The 22,065-nt window shown below is 39.1% G+C and overlaps 1 long non-coding RNA gene and 1 pseudogene across 1 annotated transcript in view; both read left to right on the forward strand.

The window, feature by feature from the left end:
- LOC137217354 (uncharacterized) overlaps positions 1-22,065 on the forward strand; it is a 574,439-nt gene that overhangs the window by 244,215 nt on the left and 308,159 nt on the right. The window lies entirely within an intron of this gene.
- Positions 9,352-10,236, forward strand: LOC137216893 (spermidine synthase pseudogene; annotated as a pseudogene).

The following is a 22,065-nucleotide window of genomic DNA, read 5'->3' on the forward strand; positions in this document are numbered from 1 at the left end:
ATGGATTAAAGACCAAAATGTAAGGCCAAAGAATATAAACCTCTTAGAGGAAAACATAGGCAGAACACTCTATGACATAAATCACAGTAAGATCCTTTTTGACCCATATCCTATAGAAATGGAAGTAAAAACAAAAATATAGAAATGGGACCTAATGCAACTTAAAAGCTTTTGCACATCAAGGAAACCATAAACAAGATGAAGACAACCCTCAGAATGGGAGAAAATATTTGCAAATGAAGCAACTGACAAAGGATTAACCTCCAAACTATACAAGCAGCTCATGCAGCTCAATATCAAAGAAACAAACAACCCAATCCAAAAATGGGCAGAAGACCTAAAAAGACATTTCTCCAAAGGAGATATACAGATTGCCAATAAACACATGAAAGGATGCTCAACATCACTAATCATTGGAGAAATGCAAATCAAAACTACAGTGAGGTACCACCTCACACAGGTCAGAATGGCCATCATCAAAAAGTCTACAACAGTAAATGGTGGAGAGGGTGTGGAGAAAAGGGAACCCTCTTGCACTGTTGGTGGGAATGTAAATTGGTACAGCCACTATGGAGAACAGTATGGAGGTTCCTTAAAAATCTAACAATAGAACTACCATATGACCCAGCAATCCCACTACTGGGTATATACCCTGAGAAAACCATAATTCAAAAAGAGTCATGTACCACAATGTTCATTGTAGCACTATTTACAATAGCCAGGATGTGGAAGCAACCTAAGTGTCCACTGACAGATTACTGGATAAAGAAGATGTGGCATCTATATACAATGGAATATTACTCAGCCATAAAAAGAAACAGAATTGAGTTATTTGTAGTGAGGTGGATGGACCTAGAGTCTGTCATACAGTGTCAAGTAAGTCAGAAAGAGAAAAACAAATACAGTATGGTAACACATATATATGGAGTCTAAAAAAAACAAAAAAACAAAAAACAAATGGTTTTGACGAACCTAGGAGCAGGACAGGAATAAAGATGCTGAAGTAGAGAATGGACTTGAGGACACGGGAAGGGGGAAGAGTAAGCTGGGACAAAGTGAGAGAGTGGCATGGACATATATATGTACTACCAAATGTAAAATAGATAGCTACTGGAAAGCAGCACATGGCACAGGGAGATCAACTCGGTGCTTCGTGACCACCTAGAGGGGTGGGTTAGGGAGGGTGGGAAGGAGATGCAAGAGGAGGGGAATGTGGGGATATATGTATATGTATAGCTGGTTCACTTTGTGATACAGCAGAAACTAAAACACAATTGTAAAGCAATTGTACTCCAATAAAGAAGTTAAAAAAATAAAAAAGCCTCACTCGTCCATGTGTGCCCTTGAACTCATCTTCTACCGGAGAGGAGCTTAATTAATTCAGTAATTCTTCCTGACTGTATTAGAATTAAACAGGCAGTGCTCTCAGGGTTGTATGTGACTTATTTCAGTGAATCCTCATAATAACCCTGTGGGCTAGGTTCTATTATCATTCTTGTTTTTATAAATCAGGAGCTGGGGGCACAGAGAAGAAATTTGCTACAGATCACACAGGTAATAAGAAGGGTATGGATCTGGACAGTTTGGTTCTAGAGCCACATGAATAAATACTTTTCTATATGGCCTCTCAGTATACCTTGGAACAGTTGGGGTGATTTGATCTAAGACAACATTGTTCAAAAAATTGCCTTCTTTTTTTTTTTTTTTTGCGGTACGCGGGGCCTCTCACTGTTGTGGCCTCTCCCGTTGCGGAGCACAGGCTCCAGACGTGCAGGCTCAGCGGCCATGGCTCACGGGCCCAGCCGCTCCGTGGCATGTGGGATCTTGCCGGACTGGGGCATGAACCCGTGTCCCCTGCATCAGCAGGCAGACTCTCAACCACTGCGCCACCAGGGAAGCCCTGCCTTCACTTTTGACTTTGACTTTAAGTCACTGAATGATGCCCATAGGGGTCATCTGGTGACTATTCTTGTCCAAGGCTCTGAGAGGTGAAACGGCTTGCCTAAGATTAGATAGCCGGTTAGTGTCAGAGTCAAGACTTAAAACCCAGGTCCCTAACTTTCAAGTCAGTGTTAAAGACACATGCAAGGAAAACAAAACTGGTGATATGACATACTGAAAACAACAAAGCCAGGCCATATATCCAGCAGGTTCTGGATGTACTAGCCTTCCTTTATCTTGCTATTGCGAGCACAATAAGTTCTTTTCCTGATTCTGTTGTCCTTGAAGGGCCACAGGGCAGGTTCCCCCATGGAGGATACTGCCCTATCTAGCAGTACTGCCCTTTGCACACAGGGTGCAAGAAGGGAACATTAAGTTCTATTAGTAATAGCTTTCATTGTCAAATACATGAAAATACCAACTCATCAAAAACAAAGTAACTCTTCCCCCCCCACACACACATCCTCCACTTTTTTGTTTCCTAGCTTTTCTGGTTGTTTGTTTGCTTGGTTTTGTTTTCAACTGCTATTCTCAGTATATCTGTAGTGAAATTTTGTAAGGGAATGTGTATAGCAGTTGATTTTCTTATACCTTTAAGAAAATTATCCATCACCTCAGCCCTCTCACGAAACCTCAACAATACACATCAACTCTCCATTTTGACATACAAATCTGAAAGTAACCAGGTTTTCTGTTTTTACCTTCTGCTCTGCATTTACAAAAGTGTGATGTATAATTTAAGTTTTTAATCTCAAATGTGTTTGCTCTATAGGAAAGTTCTGTAATGATAAAATGTACTATCTCCGCTTGGTTTTCTTTATAAATATACTACTCTTGTCATCTTCCCTGTATTATAGTGAGCAAATAAATTAATTCCAATGTAAAATCCAGTTCTGACTGGCGTGATTTTTATTTTCATTAGACTCCTTCAAACTATTCGGTGGGGCTGGGGAACTTCTTAAGAGAATGCATAATTAATCACATATCATATTTTGTCAATGAGATGTAATTTTAAAATACATTTCCTGTGTATCATTCGGTCCTCCAAACAACTTCTCTTCAAAGAAAAGAGAAGTGTCTTCAAAACATCTTTGGATGTTTTTAACGTAAAATTCATTTCATCCCTGGCTGTCCCACAAACATAGTGTCTATGAGAGGGGAAAATGGTTCCTTAGTTTTCTGAAGGGGAACTCTTACTCGCAGATCCTTTCTCAAGTATTTTTGAGACTACAGTGTGTGTTGAGAAGCCATGACCACACTCAGTAAGGATCTAAGGAGAAGGTGTTTTACTCAAATACCAGCTTCCTCTTTTTGCCCTGCTTTGCTTTCAGTAAAACGGTGACTTTCTCAGAGAATACCTTAATAATAAATGTGAGTCATTTTGCTTGAATGCTAATACTGGGTTTTCGGCTGCAATAAAAGAAAACATTTCTAAACTGTTATAGTTCCTGAAAACTGGGTCATGGGCCAGTGTACTACAATGTAGAAATTCTGTGTTGTACGATTAGTTTTAATTAAGAGCTAGTTTGATTTTCAGGTAAATTGGTATCCTACTTCCCCAGCACAGCACGTTAGCAGCATTACTGCAACTTGAAGAGTTACTAGGAAGTGTTTTTACCTTTCTTGTAACTGATTATCAACAGATCATATCAGGTTTAGGAAAAAGGCTCACTTCTCTTCCAAGTGGCAGGAGTTCTCATGCTAGGATTACATGTCTCTCCAGAAGGCTGAGGGAGCGTTTCACTTTTTATTCTATTTTTTTTTCATCTGCACATATTCCTTTTGTTTCATCAAACAACTCATAGATACACAAATAGCTCTATGGAGACAGGCCCACCTGCTTTTTCTAACATTTTAGACAGTGTGCCAGACACTAGGGTGACCAGCTGTTCTGGTTTGCCTGGGACAGAGGGCTTTTCCTTGAATGCAGGACTTTCAGTGCCCAAACCAGGAAAGTCTGGGGCCAACCAACATGGTTGGTGACCTGAGTTCAGGAAAGTCATTCCTATATGACAATGTAAAAGCTTTCTACTCCTCAAGAGTTAATTCTGGACTTAAAGGTGGGGAGATTTGGTAAGATAACTTAATACTTCTCATAGATAATAAAGGAGTGAAAATCATAATTCAGTCAACAGGTCTGAGAACAAGTCAGGTGTCAAGGTCAGAGGCAACAGGAAAAGTATGAGGAGAGGAGACTATTAATAATCATAATCTTAGATTCTATACCTTTATTCTGGGTCCCAGGATCTATTCCAAGTGTTAAACAGTGGGGTTTGTATATTGAGCTTAATAATAATGGAAAGAATTATGAGAAATATTTGCACTATTTATTTTTATGTGCTTGATGTGCAAAACCCAGCACAACAGGCTGTGAATTATCATGTAATAGTTTCCAAATTGTGTCATTAGATGTGAGACAAATGGCTGGGATCCAGTTACATGCACTTCTAGTTTCAGCCTATGGAATTATAGTTCTGAGAGAAGTGTACATTTGTATGTGAAGTCTGGGGTTCAGACCAAGAGTCTTTGGATTTTTAGTTCTTTGATCCAACACAAAGTTATGTACTTTCAGCCAAGTTGCTTAAACTTAGTGCCACGTTTTTATGATTCTTTGACTTGAGAGAGCAAAAGTTAGCTCTCAACTTCTAGGCTGAACAATTTTGGACAGTCCATAAAAGTAGTGGTTATTTGAAGTGAAGATGGAGAGAAGTCAGCTTTAGGATCAGAAATGAGCTCTATGAATGGATGGTGCAGCCACAATTCTGTCCCCATGTTATTTGCCTGTCAGGCACCAATATGGTTAGCATCAATTGGAAAGTCCTCTGTCTGACTTCTATTATCTGCTCCCAAACTACCTATCAAGTCCTATTTCCTACTGAGTAGTATGCCATGGGAGTCAGCACATGTATCCTGAAACTAGACTGGGTTCAAAACCTTGCTCCATCATTATATAAACTCTATGACCTCGGGCACATTTCTTAATCTCTCTGTGCCTGTTCCCTCATTTGCAAAATTGGGGTATTATTAATAGTGCCTTGCACAGAATGTCTGCTATTATTATTATTACTGTTGTCATTATTATTATTCCTTTACATGTGTCCCTTGCTCTAGGGTACGTGCTCTCTTTAATATCTACATACCATGCTGACTTTTAATGTTTTCGCTTGTGTTGAACTCTCTACATGCAACATAATATCTTATCCTGCGTCCCCAAATGTTATCCATCTTAAAATGACCGTTTCAATTCTGATCTTTTATGTGGGACTTTCACAAAACTCTCCTTTTGATAAATTCCTTTATAATTACTACTTGGACCATGCATTTCAGCTTTCAACTATCTGCTGTTTGGTGTGTGCTAATGTTGTCTCTTCTGCTGATCTGGAAACTTTTTGACAGGTGGGGCAATGTCTTGTCTATTTTATTGTATGCTTTACAGCCTCTAGTGTGTTTCTAACTAAATAGTTGATTGATTCATATCAGGGAACCTATGCCTAAATTTGATCCTTTGTTTCTCCTACTACTTTTGAGACATAAAGGCATCAGTTAAATCACTTCAAGAATCGGTCTCACAAAATCTTGCTGATTTTACACTTTCAGCAGTTCTGTATTTGTGGTAGCATATCATTTACAGGTCAGTTTTTTTCATGTTTGGATTTAGAAAAGAATAAAACATGGTGTTTTTACATAAAGTTCATATACATCACTAAATCACACGTACTAGAGTTAAGTCCCATGAAGATAGGATGAATTATAATAATAATTTAAAAAATTGTATTACAGAAATTTCCACATACACACAAAAGTAGAATAATATAATCAATTCCACGTAACTATCACCCAATTTACACGATTATTAACACCTTTCCAATCTTGCTTCATCTATCCCACCCATTTTTTTTTTGGCCTGGAATATTTTAAAGCAAATTCATCATATTTCATCCATAAGTAGTTCAGTATGCATCATTAACAGTTGAAGAGATATAATTTTTAAAAGAACCAATAAATAGTTCTCAATACTGTGCTAAAATCATCAAATCTTTTCTTACAATCTTACAACTTTAATAATACCACTTTGCTCTCTTCTACCCCAAAGATATAAGTAAACCTATAAAAATAGATGTTCCTAGTGGATGATAGGAAATATATGTGAAACATGAAGGGTATTTTACTGTCTCAGCTATAGTCTTTGAAGTATAGCAGGAACCTTGCTTTGATAGGACACACTGCATTATTTCAATGTGATAGATTACTATAATAATCAAATGGAAAGTATATATTTATTTCATTTGAATGTCTTTTCAGCTCTATGATATTTTTGGATATGTTAAATGTAGAATGGGGCTACCCAGGTTCATGATACAATATAGTTCATCAGTCTATTTTAATAAGGCCATTTTTCTGGGAATGTTAGAACCTGATGGCTTTAATGATTTGATGATGCTATTTCACAAGTGATTGTGATATCATTCCCTCCTAAACTGATCATAAAGTACCAGAGGTGTAAAGGTAGATGTTTAAACACCTATTTATCTTATTCAGTTTACCAAGCACTGTCCATACAAATGGTAATCATTGATTTATAAATTATGGCAAGTTATGTTTTGTACTTTTAAAGTTACAGTTTAATAGGATACTAGTTTGAACAACATATAGTTTGTAAATGTTAAAGCAACAGTGTTAAATAAAGAGGCACATTACGAGAATTGTTAGGGACATGCATGTTTCTTACAACAAACGTTGTATAGTTCTGTTATGTAAATCTGAGCCACACAAGTATTACAATATAAGAAATAAAATTGAGGGGGTTAAGGTTGTTAATCATTTATACATTATACCTGTAGATTGGAAGTCTATATTGTTTATACTAATTTCCCTACAGTTGGCCTGAGCTGGATAGATAGACAGATCCCTGGGAGTACCATAAATCCATGAAGGCAACATCAGCTCTAACTGACTGGAGTGAAATGTACCTGACTGGCTGTCAGTTCTCTTTGTAAGTTAGGATTCACTGAACTCCCATTTTGGAATCGTCTAGGATGAACTGAATTCAAATAAAAACTTCCCTGTAGGCAGTTAAAGCTGAACTATAAGTCTGTCTTTCAGTGATCTTTGTTTTGATATTTTTCTTCACATTCATAACTACTGCCTCTGTGTATATTTTAACTTTGCAGATATTCTGCCCAATAAACTGTTCAAGTTTGTGTTTTGATTCCATGCCATTAATTTGTATCAAAGCTTGCCTGTATTCCTATACTCTTACAGAATTAACTTTAGGCTTTAATTTTCCCTTCATTGTGTGAATTTGACTAAAGCAGAGCCATTTTTCAAAGTGAAAAGGTTTTATTTGGAAAATTCCTTTGAAATGACTTCTTTAGTATAGATTCTAGAATTGCCAGACTATAGCCATTTCTAGAATATAATTCCCAAGAAATTTCTTCCAATAAAGTGAATTATGGATTACTGGCACATATTTTTTTTTTCCTTGCATGGCAAAGAGAAAAGAAAAATAAAGAGGATTTTATCTTCAGTTTTGAAGAAAAATTATTTGGTCTGGTATCCTGAAATTCAATCTTTGATCAGGAGTACTTTGAGTAAAATGAAAATTCAGGACTGCTATTTCTCCCCGCCTCATTTTTCAGGCTCCTGAATATGGTTTTCTTTTGAAATATTATGGGAATATTTTGAAATAATATGGGAAATATTTTGAAATATTATGGTCTGAGTAATGTTTGCCATGAACATTTAAAACACAAACGGCATATTCAAGGTAAAAATAAAAGAAAGCAACTCAATAGCATTCTGTCAGAGAGTTGGATTTTATGGTCTCATGAGAGTAATTAGAAAAGTCAACCATGAAGCTATCTAAGCTATGCACAAGACAGGGCTGAGAAAATATTTTCCAGTAGATCTTTTAATCTACAAGCTTTGGGTCACATTTCTTCTGTGATTATAGGTGTTAGGCATATTTGACAGATAGTCTAGAAAAAGGAGAGTCATTATTAATATGGAAAGCCAAGGCCATGATACGGAGTAGGCTTATCCTGTGACTAGTTCTACAACCAATGCTAGTCACCTGATTCCACTTAGCCTCTATTTTCTCATCAGGAAATGGGAACAATATCTGTTATTGTGATGGCAAGATAAATGTAATGCGCGTGCAAGTGTCATGAGGTAGTCAGCAAAACCCAAGCTACTTTCATTGGTGAGATGAAGGGGGAAATGGAATTATGGTACCATGATGCCAGAAACTATCATGAGAATCTTTAAGGTGACAATTTCAAAAGAAATTCATATCATTTTTGTCAAAACAGCAACCACAATAACAAGAAAACTAGAGGACACAGAATTTTGTCTTTGTGGAGAAGGTGGTAGCACCAGGTAGGAAGCAATGTTATATAGTAAGAGAGGAAATCATCAGTGACTTCAAGTTTAATGAGAAAGGTACCTTCCAGCAGAAAGCAGATAAGAGGCTTTGATTTTCTTGACAGTAGCGCTATCCAGTACTTTTAGTTGGTTTTCAGATGATCAAACCCAGTGGTTTGCCGGAGACTTCCCCAGTTTTAACACTGAGAGTCCCAAATCCTGGCAAACTCCTCCGTCCAGGTCAAAATGGGCCTGGGTCTATTTGGTCTTCATGACATTGGCTGAGTTTGTCAAGCTATGCAGTGGGGAACAGAAGTTCACAAGGCTTTCCTCCTTCATAGTGAAAACTAATTTTATTCTAGGACACGCATATTTTCTGGTAATGAAATATCATTTATATATATATATATATATATATATATATATATATATATATATTTTTTTTTTTTTTTTTTTTTTCGGTACGTGGGTCTCTCACTGTTGTGGCCTCTCCCGTTGCGGAGCACAGGCTCCGGACGCGCAGGCTCAGCGGCCATGGCTCACGGGCGTAGCCGCTCCGCAGCATGTGGGATCTTCCTGGACCGGGGCACGAACCCGTGTCCCCTGCATCGGCAGGTGGACTCTCAACCACTGCACCACCAGGGAAGCCCTCATTTTTATAATTTTGTATTAAATGTGTTTGCTTGGTAAGTGGGCACAGCACAGCTTGTGGTCTCTAGTGGATGTTCCCAGAAGTGCTGGGAGGGGATTATGCCACACAGAAGTGACACAGTGATCTGGAGACATGGGGTAGAATGTTAATGATAAGAAATGGCTAGGAGATAAAAAGATACCAAAGGCCTCTGCAAAGAGGTTTCGGGTTTCGCTCCTGCCAGCAGGCTCCGCCCCGTCGGTGGTGGTAGGGCACGGGCGGGGTTAGGGCGAGGCGCTGGCGCTGGCGCTGGGTGGGGCTGGTCCCGTTGTGCTGCGGCTCTGCGCTACCTGCAGTCCCGGGCCGGAATCCCGCTGCTCCGGCCTCGAGTCTGCCCGCCCGCCAGCCTGCCAGCCATGGAGCCCGGCCCCGACGGCCCCGCCGCCATCTGGTTCCGCTAGACGTGCAGCGCATGGCCCGGCCAGGCCCTGTCGCTGCAGGCGGAGCAGCTGCTACACCATCAGTGCTCGCGGTATCAGGATATCCCTGTCTTCCGCAGTAAGAGCTACGGCGACGTGCCGGTGTTGGTTGGCGTCGTCCAGTGCACAGAGAGGGACGAGTTCTCCTACCAGGAGATGATAGCCAACTTGCCCCTCTGCAGCCACCCCAATCCACGCAAGGTGCTGATCGTCGGGGGCGGGGATGGGGGTGTCCTGCGGCAGGTGGTGAAGCATTCCTCCGTGGAGTCCGTGGTCCAGTGCGAGATCGACGAGGATGTCGTTCAAGTCTCCAAGAAGTTCCTGCCGGGCATGGCCATTGGCTACTCGAGCTCAAAGCTCATCCTACATGTGGATAATGGTTTTGAGTTCATGAAACAGAACCAGGATGCTTTCGATGTCATTATCACTGACTCCTCAGACCCCCTGGGCCCTGCTGAGAGTCTATTCAAGGATTCCTGTTACCGGCTCATGAAGACGGCCCTGAAGGAGGGTGGCATCCTCTGCTGCCAGGGCGAGTGTCAGTGGCTGCACCTGGACCTCATCAAGGTGATGCGGCAGTTCTGCAAATCACTCTTCCCGGTGGTCGGCTACGCTTACTGCACCATCCCCACCTACCCCAGCTGCCAAATTGGCTTCATACTGTGCAGCAAAAATCCAAGCACCAACTTCCTGGAGCCCGTGCAGCCCCTGACGCAGAAGCAGGTGGAACAGATACAGCTGAAATACTACAACTCTGATGTATATCGGGCACCCTTCATCCTGTCCGAGTTTGCCCGCAAAGCCCTGAATGATGTGTGCTGAGCCCAGGCGCCGCTGCCGGTGCCGCCCAGGACCTCCGGCCAGCAAGCCTCCAGGGTGGCTGGACGCCGCCAGCCCTGGATGAGACTCCCGCAGACTCGCTTCCGAATCCAGTGTTACAGGACCCAGAATGCTGCCCGGCCTGCCCTGTTAGGACTTTCTGTGTGGCGTTCAGCTTGCAAGTTTATACCAGGTGCCTACAGCACCATCTCCACCTCTGTAGCCCCTCACTCACCAAACACATGTATCTAGAACAACAATGAGAACAAATATTCTACCAATATTAGGAACTCAACGCAAGACGTTTGTATACTGTTTAGTTTTGAGTATGCAACAGCCTGTTTTGGAGGAAATGGCAGTTTCTCCTCTAAGCCACTTGTAGCTGAGAACTTCATAGTAGAGTTTATGTCTTGGAGGAGGAGAGAGTATTTTGATGAGCTACAAATTGGCTATTCACTAAGAAGCTAAAACATAAATTAGTGTTAAAGTGGTGGGTCATAGGGAAGTATATCTGAACACAGAAGTTGAAATTGGGGCAGAAATAGTCTCTCTCTCACAATTCCCTTCCTTCACTTTAAGTGAATCTCTTGCCTGATATAAAAAGAAAGGCAGGGCTCAAGAAACGGAAAGGAGAAACAGAAGAAAACTACAAAAATGAAACAGGCAAGAGTTTCCTGAATGCTCTTCATTCACTCAAAATTAGCAGAGTAAAATTCAAGCCCACCGAATAATAATTAAGGCCCCATTTGCCTAGATTCCAAATATCTGAAGCCTATTTGAGTAGGCATGTGTTATCTAGCACCCATAAGAGCTATGGGATGGAGGTGGAAATAATCCTCTTTGATAAAGATAAAAGATCTTGAGAAGGATTTTCCAGAGAAGAGGCCCATTCTAGATCTTAAGTCTGCCTTGGGCTCCAGAAAGCTAAATGTAGAATGTTGTGGTAACATACTTGCTCATGTACAGCTGTGTTATATAAACACCCTCAATTAAATTCTGACTCACTTTTTGTTTTCTCCCAAACTTGTATAATAATGCCAAATGCATAAACATTTATGCCTGGATTCTCTGAGTGTCTTGTTGGCTTTACTTATGGCAAATGTGTTTTTAAAAGGAGGTGGAAGGTAACAGTGATGGGGCTTGGAAATATGTGCTACCTAGGAACAGGCTCTCTGACCCTAGCTAGGATTGAAAGTTGGTGTGCCTCCCAACACCTACTAGGTGATCAGCCAAATCTGACCCTGAAGTTCTTTCACAATCCAACTACAAGTGTTCTGGTATACAGTTTGCACACTGCCTCATTGGATCTTGCCTTTCTTTATGGAAACTATGCGAAGATCAACATTTCTTGCTTGAGATGTAGGTATAACCTTATACAGGCTTAGACATTGATGTAACAGTAGAGATTATGAGCTATAACCATTCTGCCCACTAAGTACTGGAAATCTTCCTTGGAATGTGGAAGAGGAAGACTCCTTGATTCATTCATCAACTAAGTATTTAAAACATGACTGATACATGCTATTGGGTTTACAACTCCAAAATGCATCTTACAATGGTCTTTGGTAATTAGAGATGTTATAAGAAAACACCTTTTTTAAAGTTATAATGTTAAAACAATTATAAAGCCAGAAACCAACACTCACTCAAAATTCAGTTAGTTAAACTTTGTCAATAAAGGCAATTCTATTTTATAATATGGTATTAAAAAGGATGAAAATAGAAATTATATGTAAATGACACGGATTGTGGGGTTGTGTTTAGATTTTCTTCCTTATGTGTTTAGGACAGGTAAACAGTTTCATAAGTTTTCTATTTTGTAAAAATAGCTGAAACTAAATTGTAAGCTTCAAAATTGCCCTGGCTTTGCTTGACTAAAAGGACATGTAATAAGGGTATGTAGAAGTCATAAACCAAGTGATTAAAACATAGGATTAGCAAGACAAAGTCATTAGTTCATGTTCCTATTGATCAGCAATGTTTATTAATTCTCCACTGCATGCTAAACTTTATTGCACATTCCTTTTGAAAAAATCTTCAGTCAGAAAATGGACGAAAATGTTTAAATTCACCTATGGAGGCTAGATCACTGTAGGTTTGAAAAAAAAACAAAACACTGTACTATAAGTTCACTAAATGAAATTTGTGCTACCTTTGGTTAGACAATTAGTAGAGAAGAAAATAAATGAGAACTCGGATTTGAGACACTCTAGCCATTCCTGTGGCCCGATTAATCTCTTATGCAGCACTCATTTAAATAATTTGCACACACTAATTTTAGATCTCTAAATTGCTCATACTTTGTGTGTAGAAACTGATTATGATTGTCATATCCGTGGAGTGACACAGGACTAAGAAACTTCAACTCAGATCTCAAAATTAGTAGGCATGAATTAATTTGAAATCTGCTTATCTCAAAGTAGCTCCAGTGGTCCCAATGTATGTGAATTTATAATATTGTATGATTAATGAAAGGGGCCACTGGTGACCACATCAGGGATTGAAATAACTGAAAAGGGCAAAAATAAATCTATTCTGTTTTATTGTAGAAGTTTTGGGGTACCACTGGAGGCAGAGATTATTGAACTGACCATTCTAGAATATAAAGAAGAGTTTTGTGCACAAACCACTGAGTCAGCAGTGGTTCAGTGGTTTCTTAAACAGAAAACAAAACCAAGAAATATGTATTTAGATGACCAGAATCCAAAATCGTGTTGAATTATAGTTAGAAATTTTAAGAAAACCAGATACCCAATATTACTATCCTAAAATTGTATTTTACAGTTTGCTCTGTGAAATCTGAGCTTTGTGGAATGTTTCTTAAACGAAGTACTGTTTTAGTCTGCTTGGGCTGCTATAACAAAAGACCAGACTGGGTAGCTTATAAACAACAGAAATTTTTCTTACAGTTCTGGAGGCTGGAAGGCAGAGATCAGGGTGCCATCATGGTGGGGTGAGGGGTCTCTTCTGTAGATTTCATGTATCCTTGCTTGGTGGAAGGGGCATAGGGTCTCTCTGGGGCCTCTTTTATAAGAACACATTTCATTCATGAGGGCTCTGCACTCATGACCTAAGCACCTTCCAAAGGCCTCACCTACCAATACCGTCACCGTAGGAGTTAGGATTTCAACAAATGAATTCTGGGGGGACATGAACATTCAGACCATAGCAGTTGCCCTTCAAGTCTTCCTAAGAGTTGGTACCTTCTGAAAGTGGGAAAACAGATGCACCATGATGACAAACAATGACAAAATTTGTGCCTTAGTTTACTGTTTCCACAGTGTACTGCTGAATCTGGACCTTTAGTTAATACGAGGACATCACAGTCCCAACTGGGTGGAGTAATTCATGTCTAGTGATGAAACAGGCCTCCTGAACACTGCATTTTCACTTTTTGAAGGGAGGTCTTTAGACACTAAAGCCAACTTGGAAAAAAAATACTTTCTCAGTCGATTTCACCACAGAAATGATTGTAGTGCTAGTGCATAAATAGACAAGGTGGAGTAAAGAATTAGGGCATTTAAATAGCCAGCCTGGGCAAAAAACAAGTTTATTGGCAGAGGTGGGATGGGGTGGTACTTTTTTTTCACAGTGAAAAGGAATTATTCAGATTAGATGCTTCTACTGTTCAACTCTTACTTCGTATTGCATTCAATGTATTGACTCTTAGTCCTTTAAATCTGTGTCTCTTAGCAAAGATGACAAAAGTTTGTGCTGGCAGGTAACCTGATCGTTATGGACCAAATTTTGATGTCCCCCACAAATGTGTATGTTGAAGCCCTAAACTCTAATGTGGCGGTATTTGAAGATGGGGCTTTGGGGAGGTAATTAGGATTAGATGAGGTCATGAGGGTGGGACTCTCATGATGGGATTAGTGCCCTTATAAGAAGAGATACCAGAGAGCTTGCTCTCTCTCTTTTCCTGTGCACACACAATGAAGAGGTCATGTGACCTTACAGAGAGATGGTGGCCATCTGCAAGCCAGAGTAGAGGCCTCAGAATGAAACCTACCTTGCCAGCACATTGCTCTTGGAGATTCTAGCTTCCAGAATTGTGAGAAATAAATTTCTGTTGTTTAAGCCACTAAGACAATGGTATTTTGTTATAGCAGCCTGAGCTGACTGACTATGATAGTTCTAAATACCTGTTTTTTTTATGATGGTATAAAGGCTTTTACTGCTCTTGGGTTCCTCCTCTTGAAATGATACTGCCTTATAGTTAGAGAATAACTATCCTTGTATGGGTTCCAAACAATTAAAATTACCTTATCATAAATTTTGCTTCATAAGAAACAGCTTTATAGTTTGGTGCAAGTGCATTTGAGATATCTGTGTTCCAACAGAAGGTGCTTCCTCTCAGCCTGTATTTTCCTTCTAATTGAAGTGGCAATTAAGTAGTTCATTAATGGTCATGCCATAATCACAGACTTATATAAGGGATCATAAAGGTCAGATTGTCCAGCCCTTTCATTTTACTTCTCCAAGGAAGTAAGGAAGAATGAAAGAATAACTACAGCTTTATTACCAAATGACATTTAAAAAAATGGTGATGCAAGTGGACCTTTAAAAAATAAAGGAAACATATAGGAAGACAAAAAGTGTATAGAGAATACTAGATAGATTTAGGTTTTATATTTATCTCCTTAAAGAGAAATTGAATTCAACTTTGGACCCATCTACAACTGGAGCTTCAGAAAACATGTTTGGCCTCATCTTATCTTTGAAATGAAAGCTGCTGTCTTCACTCTTGAACCAACTGAGGGTACAAGGATGCATTAGAAAATTTGATAATTGGTAGAGTTGGGTTTTGTGGGGTTTTATTTTTGGTATAGTCCTTTTATTTCTTTAAAATAGTAAGCAGGTATATTTTGCAAAACTCATAAGAACTATGAGGTTGTTTTCCTCCTTTACTGAACAGAAGGCACCTGCCACAAATATACATTTTGGGAATTATTTTGATATGAATTATGGGAAATAGAAAGCAAAATTTTGTACAGTAGAGGACATAACTTTACAGTAAGTCTACAGTTGTCTTATAGCTGTTCGTTAAGTGTTTTGAGTCTCTTTTTAATTCAAGGATATCTTTAGGATCTAGTTTCCGAAAACAGTCTCAAATTACCATCAAAATGTAACTGGGCTACCCTATGTTTTCCCTGTCAAGGAACTGACATTCTATGAACCCTATTTAATTTGCAGCTATCTTAATAGAATGTGTTGAGTAAGAATTAAGGATTATTATTATCACCACCACCATCATCATCATCATCATTAATTGTGTTAAAAGGAAACCTTGGGAGGCATAAGTGACCTGCTGGCAAGGATTACCCACTCTGGAGTGTGCAGTGGATCAGTTTTGCTCTCAGCAGGAGGCAGCATTATAATCAATAGAAATTGCCCATATGGGGTTTGAAAGACACTGTGATACATGAAAGAATGCTCAACATCATTAATCATTAGAGAAATGCAAATCAAAACTACAATGAGATAAAACCTCACATCAGTCAGAATGGCCATCATCAAAAAATCTACAAACAATAATTGCTGGAGAGGGTGTGGAGAAAAGGGAACCCTTTTGCACTGTTGGTGGGAATGTAAATTGATACAGCCACTATGGAGAACAGTATGGAGGTTCCTAAAAAAACTGAAAATAGAACTACCATACAACCCAGCAATCCCACTACTGGGCATATACCCTGAGAAAACCATAATTCAAAGAGTCATGTACCACAATGTTCATTGCAGCTCTATTTACAATAGCCAGGACATGGAAGCAACCGAAGTGTCCACTGACAGACAAATGGATAAAGAAGATGTGGCACTTATATACAATGGAATATTACTCAGCCATAAAAAGAAATGAAATTGAGTTATCTGTAGTGAGGTGGATGGACCTAGAGTCTGTCATACAGAGTGAAGTAAGTCAGAAAGAGAAAGACAAATACCGTATGCTAACACATATATATGGAATCTAAAAAGAAAAAAAAAGGTCATGAAGAGCCTAGGGGCAGGACGGGAATAAAGACGCAGACCTACTAGAGAATGGACTTGAGGACACAGGGAGGGGAACGGTAAGCTGGGACAAAGTGAGAGAGTGGCATGGACATATATACACTACCAAATGCAAAACCGATAGCAAGTGGGAAGCAGCCGCATAGCACAGGGATATCAGCTCAGTGCTTTGTGACCGCCTGGAGGGGTGGGATAGGGAGGGTGGGAGGGAGACACAAGAGGGAAGAAATATGGGGATATATGTATACGTATAGCTTATTTACTTTGTTATAAAGCAGAAACTAACACACCATTGTAAAGCAATTATACTTCAATAAAGATGTTTAAAAAAGCATTAAAAATATAAATAAATAAAATAAAACCCAAACAGATTAAACTCAAAAAAAAAAAAAAAAAAAAACACTGTGACAATTAAGTTCACCAGAAAGACTTATTGTAAACCACAACTCTGTGAACCTTCTGCAGATTTCATTGACTGCAGTGTCTAAATTGGAAGATATAGCAATTTTTTTCCCCCATGCTCAGCAAAAACTGTTAACTGGCTTTTGTGTGTGTGGGGGGGTATAAAACATTCACTGAGTGTTTCTCATATTCTACTGAGTCAATATTAAACTGTACTTTTCTATTTTTGCTAATAGTCATTATCATAAAAACGTTTGTCTTTTTAAACATTTTCCCATATGTTCATGGTTCAGTTAAACATTCTCTGGCCTCTAGGAAATTATAGCTTAAAATAGTATCAATAGTTCACCACTTTATGTCTCAACAAACCTTTTTGATTGAAGTTCCCCGAAGGCCTTGAGTTGACCTTTACATAAATAAATGTGGACAATGGATATAGGGGTTTGCAAAATACAAAAAAGTACTATTTTTTAAAATCCCATAAAGACCTTGTTTGTTGCTGTCATTTGAGAAGAGGGCAACACGTTGATTTAGCATATTTAATAACTTTTCACACAAAGAGGTTAGAAAGACTTGAGCATCAAGGGAATAACCCAGAATAAATACTAAATCAGTGTTTCTCAAATGTTAATGATGATATCGGTCTTCCTACTAAATACTTCGGGTGATTCTGATGCATACAGTTCACTTACTATATAGTGTGCTTTGAATTATACCACTGTAATTTCCACATTCTTGGTCTGTCAGCAAGTGCCTTTCTGTATTAGAATTCAGAAATTTCGAGAACCAAATGGATTAGATGTACAGCCTTCAGATCTTTAAATGCATTATTTCACACAGTTCTAAGGAAGTTTTGAGTTTGATGGATTTCAATCTTCTTAATAATATAATTTACTTTGTAACATACAGGTGTAATCCATTCTTCCACAAAATCTCTCCCAGGGAGTGTTTGTGTGTATCTCTTCTCTCTCCAAATGACCTTGACATCAGTTTGTTAAAGTGGCTTATGCCATTCCTGACTTATTACAGTTCATTGGGCTTCATATTTTCTGATCAGCCATGATTTCAATGTATTTGCTTTAAAGAGGTTTTTGTAAGTTACATATAAAAAGGAACTTTTCTACCATTCAGAGAAAGACATATGTAAATGAGACAGTATTTGTAGCATGACAGTCAAAGATACCTCAAGGATTTGGGTATTGGATTGTGTATTTAGTTGCCAGCTATAGATTATAGGAGGCTATTATGTGAAACTATTATATACCTGGAGTTGAAGTAAAATATGTCAGAAAATTTTTTTAAAGAAATCTCAATTTATTCATTGTATGAAAAAAGGAATAGACCACAGCCCCCTTGCATGAAGTGATTGCATTAGTAAGGGGAATTTTATTTCTAAAACCAAAAAGACAGACTTTCAAAAGCTGCTGTTATTTACTGTACTTTAGACAGTTCCTCTGTGAAGGCCTTTCTAGTATATTAAAGACCTGTTCCAATCAAAAGTATTTTCTACTGGCTGATGATATAATTATACTAAGTTATCAAGAGATTGTTCAAGATCTAAGTTATCAAGAGATTGTTCTTGATTCCCAGGGTGAAATTCCTTTCTTTAGCAACCATGGAATTGACATGCTTCATTGTTCATTATTCATCATTCTTTTGCTTCCTCTGCTCTACAGTCTGGATCCAGAAAAGTCTCCTTGGAGACTTTATTGCACATGCTTGGACATCTTGATGATGGTGATTTTTTTGTATTGTTTCATTTTTTTTGTTTGTTTTTCTTACTTGTCAGAGGGTCATTTAATTAGAGCTTCATCAGTTTATGATTGTTCTAGATAGTCTTCAGAGGCTGAGTCACTTCTCCAATTTCTGTTGTTGTTAGTTTTGTTTGTTTGTTTGCTTTTGTCTGTGGCTGGAGAGGTCTTTCTGAAACAAACATACAACTCACCAAACACAAAAACAATCAGTCAAACCTGCTGGTTTTTCTCAAGAGGCTCGATGTTTAGTTTATTCATTTAGAAACTTTGCCTTGTGTTTCTCCCCCTCCTTCTCCATCTCTTCCTCTGCCTTCTGTTTATAAGAAAAGCTCAAGCAGCTCTGTGCTTTAATAGGCAAGGCTGAAGGCAGAGTTCTGCCTCTGGGAAATGTTTATTCTGGAAAAACACAGGAGACATTTGTTTGGTCTGACTCATCTAGACTATGTCATAAGCCGTCTTGGGCAAAAAAGAGAAGATGCCTTAAATATTGATGCCTGTCCAGACTCAATTTTATGTTTAAAAACCAAAGAATTGTGGCCACTGCAACCTCTTAATTAATCAGTAAATATTTATCAGTCCACTAATATTTTTTTAGTCATCTTTCCTTCCGAGGATATGAATAAAGTTCATAAACACAATAGTTTTCTGTTATTTGCCGAACAAATGGTTATCCTTGACAAGTAGCCATTTTTAAGCCTTCCGTAGTAACTTGAAAGAACAATGCTAAGGAAAAATCAAATAGTGCGTTTACTCATACCAGAGCTGTGCATATCTCTGTGATGGGGGACGTGGGAGGTATGCAGGGAAAAGAAGGCAAGTAATATCATGACCCTGCTTTGTCTGCTTGGTCCTTTCTTTGCTCTTAAATCTCTGTGCAGATCTGTCAGAAATTATCACCCAAGGGATTCCAATTTCCTGTTCCTGCATCTGGCTAGCAGCCCAGGGCTACCACCATATGCCCTCCTCCCCAATTGGCCACTGTTCCACTCAAAACAGAGAAAGGGAAAAACTAGTTGAAGTCTCTCATGCTATTTTTTCAACTTCTCAGACTAAACCTAGTGGAATCTTTTTATTCACTTATTTGTTTAGTCTTCACTCACTGTTTGTATAAATTTTGTATACTTGCTATATATTCAGCAAAGTGCTAGGTGTAAAGGGGAGGCGAGTAGTGTTGATAAGAGAAAGGGCAAGGAATAAGAAATCTTTAAAGAAAAAAACAGAAGCCTTCCCTACCTTAAAGTCTAGCTGGGGGAAAATTACATACCTTAGTCAAATAAATGGAAGCAATTAAAAAGCAACAGGCAAAAATAATAAAATAATGTAAATAGTATATATAGGTGCTGACAGGGATGGGAGAACTGCAAATATTTAATTCAGTTCACCATTTGAGTACACATTATGTGCTAGAACCTGTATCAAAAATATGATGGAAAATAAGAGGTAACCTTCTGGAGGCAGACATAGCTGCAGATAACTTTATTATGAGGTACACTGTGCTGAGTGTTTTAAGATCAACAAAGTACCATGAGGGAAATTGTGAAGGGAAACATTTTGAGTGAGGGGGTAAGGGTTCTGTGCTCAATTCCAATGTGTGTATGGGGAGCGCTTCCACACACCAACAAGCAATTCTCTGACACAAGGCAGGTGCCCCTCAATTCAGCTCAATTCTCACACTATCTACCCAGAGATAGCAACAGATTCCACAGGTTAAGGGTTCAGTCCGACAAGACTGTAACCCCCCAACCCCCAACCCCCCACCAGGCACCAATCACAAGTCCAGGTGCTTCTGATGGTCAAGTATAGATTGCCAACAAGTCCCTCCTTGGATTCAATTAATTTGCTAGAGTAGCTCACAAAACTCAGAGAAACATTTTACCTACTAGATTATTACCAGTTTATTGTAAAAGGATATGACTCAGGAACAGCCAGAGGGAAGAGATGCATAGGGCTAGGTGTGGGGAAAGTGTGTAGAGCTTCCATGCCCTCTCTGAGTGCCCTACTCTCCCAGCACTTAACCAGGTTCACCAACCCAGAAGCTCTCTGAACTCCCTCCATTTGGGTGTTTATGGAGGCTTCACTACATAGGCATGATTGATTAACTCATTGGCCATTGGTGATTGATTCAACCTCCAGCCCCTCTTCCCTCCCAGGAATTCCAGGGGTGGGACTAAAATTTCCAACTTTCTATTCCTGGTTGATTCTCCTGGCAACCAACCCCCATCTTCAGGTGCTTTCCAAAAGTCACCTCATTAACATAAACTCAGTTGCAGTGTAAAGGGGGCTTGTTATTTCACTGTAATGGCTCTGAAGGTATTTCTGGAACTGAGGTCAAGAGAGCAAATATTATGACAAAAGATGCTCCCATTGCTCTTACCACTCAGGAAATTCCATGGGTTTGGGGAGCTGTGAGCCAGGAGCCTTGGACAAAGACCAAATATATATGAGAAATATATTTTGATCACTTGAATGATTACATACATATTTCTTATAAATCACAATATTGCAGGGGGGTTAGGAAAGTTTTATGTAAGAGGTGTGATTTGAGCTTGGCTGTGAAGGATGTATCTAATATTTTATAGGTAGAAATGGTGGGAGTTCAGGGTGTAGGAGAAGTGTAGGGTGTATTCAGATTCCCCTGTTGTATTTCAGTCATAACACATAAGGTAGGCTGCAGGAGGAGGTCAGACAGAATGACATGCTAGATGTGAAGGTCCTCAAAAGCAAAACTGAGCAGCTTGAACTTAATTTTGTAGACAATGGCAATACTGATGATTTTTGAAGAAAGAAGTAAGGTGAAGAAATCTATCCTTTAGGAAGTGGTTTAGCATATGGTTAAGAGCTGGTGCTCTGAAGTCAGAAAACTGGATGCAATCAATGAATATTTATCAAGCTCCTACTTACCAGGGACTATTCTAATAATTGGGGCCATAGTAGTGACGTATATTGGCGAGACCTCTGCTCTCATGGTACTTACTTTTTAGCTATGGACAGGAGAGACAAATGACAATAACATACAAAAAGACATTTTCCAGATAATTTTAGATAGTGATAGGTGTGATGAAGAAAATAAAATAGGGCAATGACTGGTGGGACCAGGGAAACGACTTTAGAATTGGTGGTTAGAGAAGACCTCACTGATGAGGTGAAATTTGAGTTGAGACCTGAATTAAATGATGGGATGATCCACGGGAATATCTGAGGCAAAGTCTTCCAGTCAAAGCAAAGAGCAGATTTAAAGGCCCTTGTGGGAATGAGCATGATGTGTTCCAGAAACAGACAGAAGGCCTGCGTGGCTGGACTGCAGTAAGTAAAGGGGACACCTTCATGAAAGTAGGCTCTAGAAGGAGGCAGGGGTCTGATAACATTCGTCTTTGTAGACCTCGGTAAGGATTTTGTTTTTTATTCTAATTATAATGGGAAGCCATTAGAGGAAGTTTCAAGCAGGGTTTGATATCATATGATTTATGTTTTAAAAAAGGTGGCTCTGGCCAATGTGGAGAATTTGTATGGGGTATAGATAGAATTGGAGGACTCAGGCTATGTTTTAAAGGTAGAACAGGCAAAACTTGTTCAAGGTCTATTGTTTTCTAGTTATTTGACCTTGAACAAATTACTTAACCTCATCTCAGTGTCTGCATCTGTAAAAAGGGTATAAGAATAGTACTGA

Source organism: Pseudorca crassidens, chromosome X, assembly GCF_039906515.1.
Source record: "Pseudorca crassidens isolate mPseCra1 chromosome X, mPseCra1.hap1, whole genome shotgun sequence".
NCBI classification, from domain to species: domain Eukaryota; kingdom Metazoa; phylum Chordata; class Mammalia; order Artiodactyla; family Delphinidae; genus Pseudorca; species Pseudorca crassidens.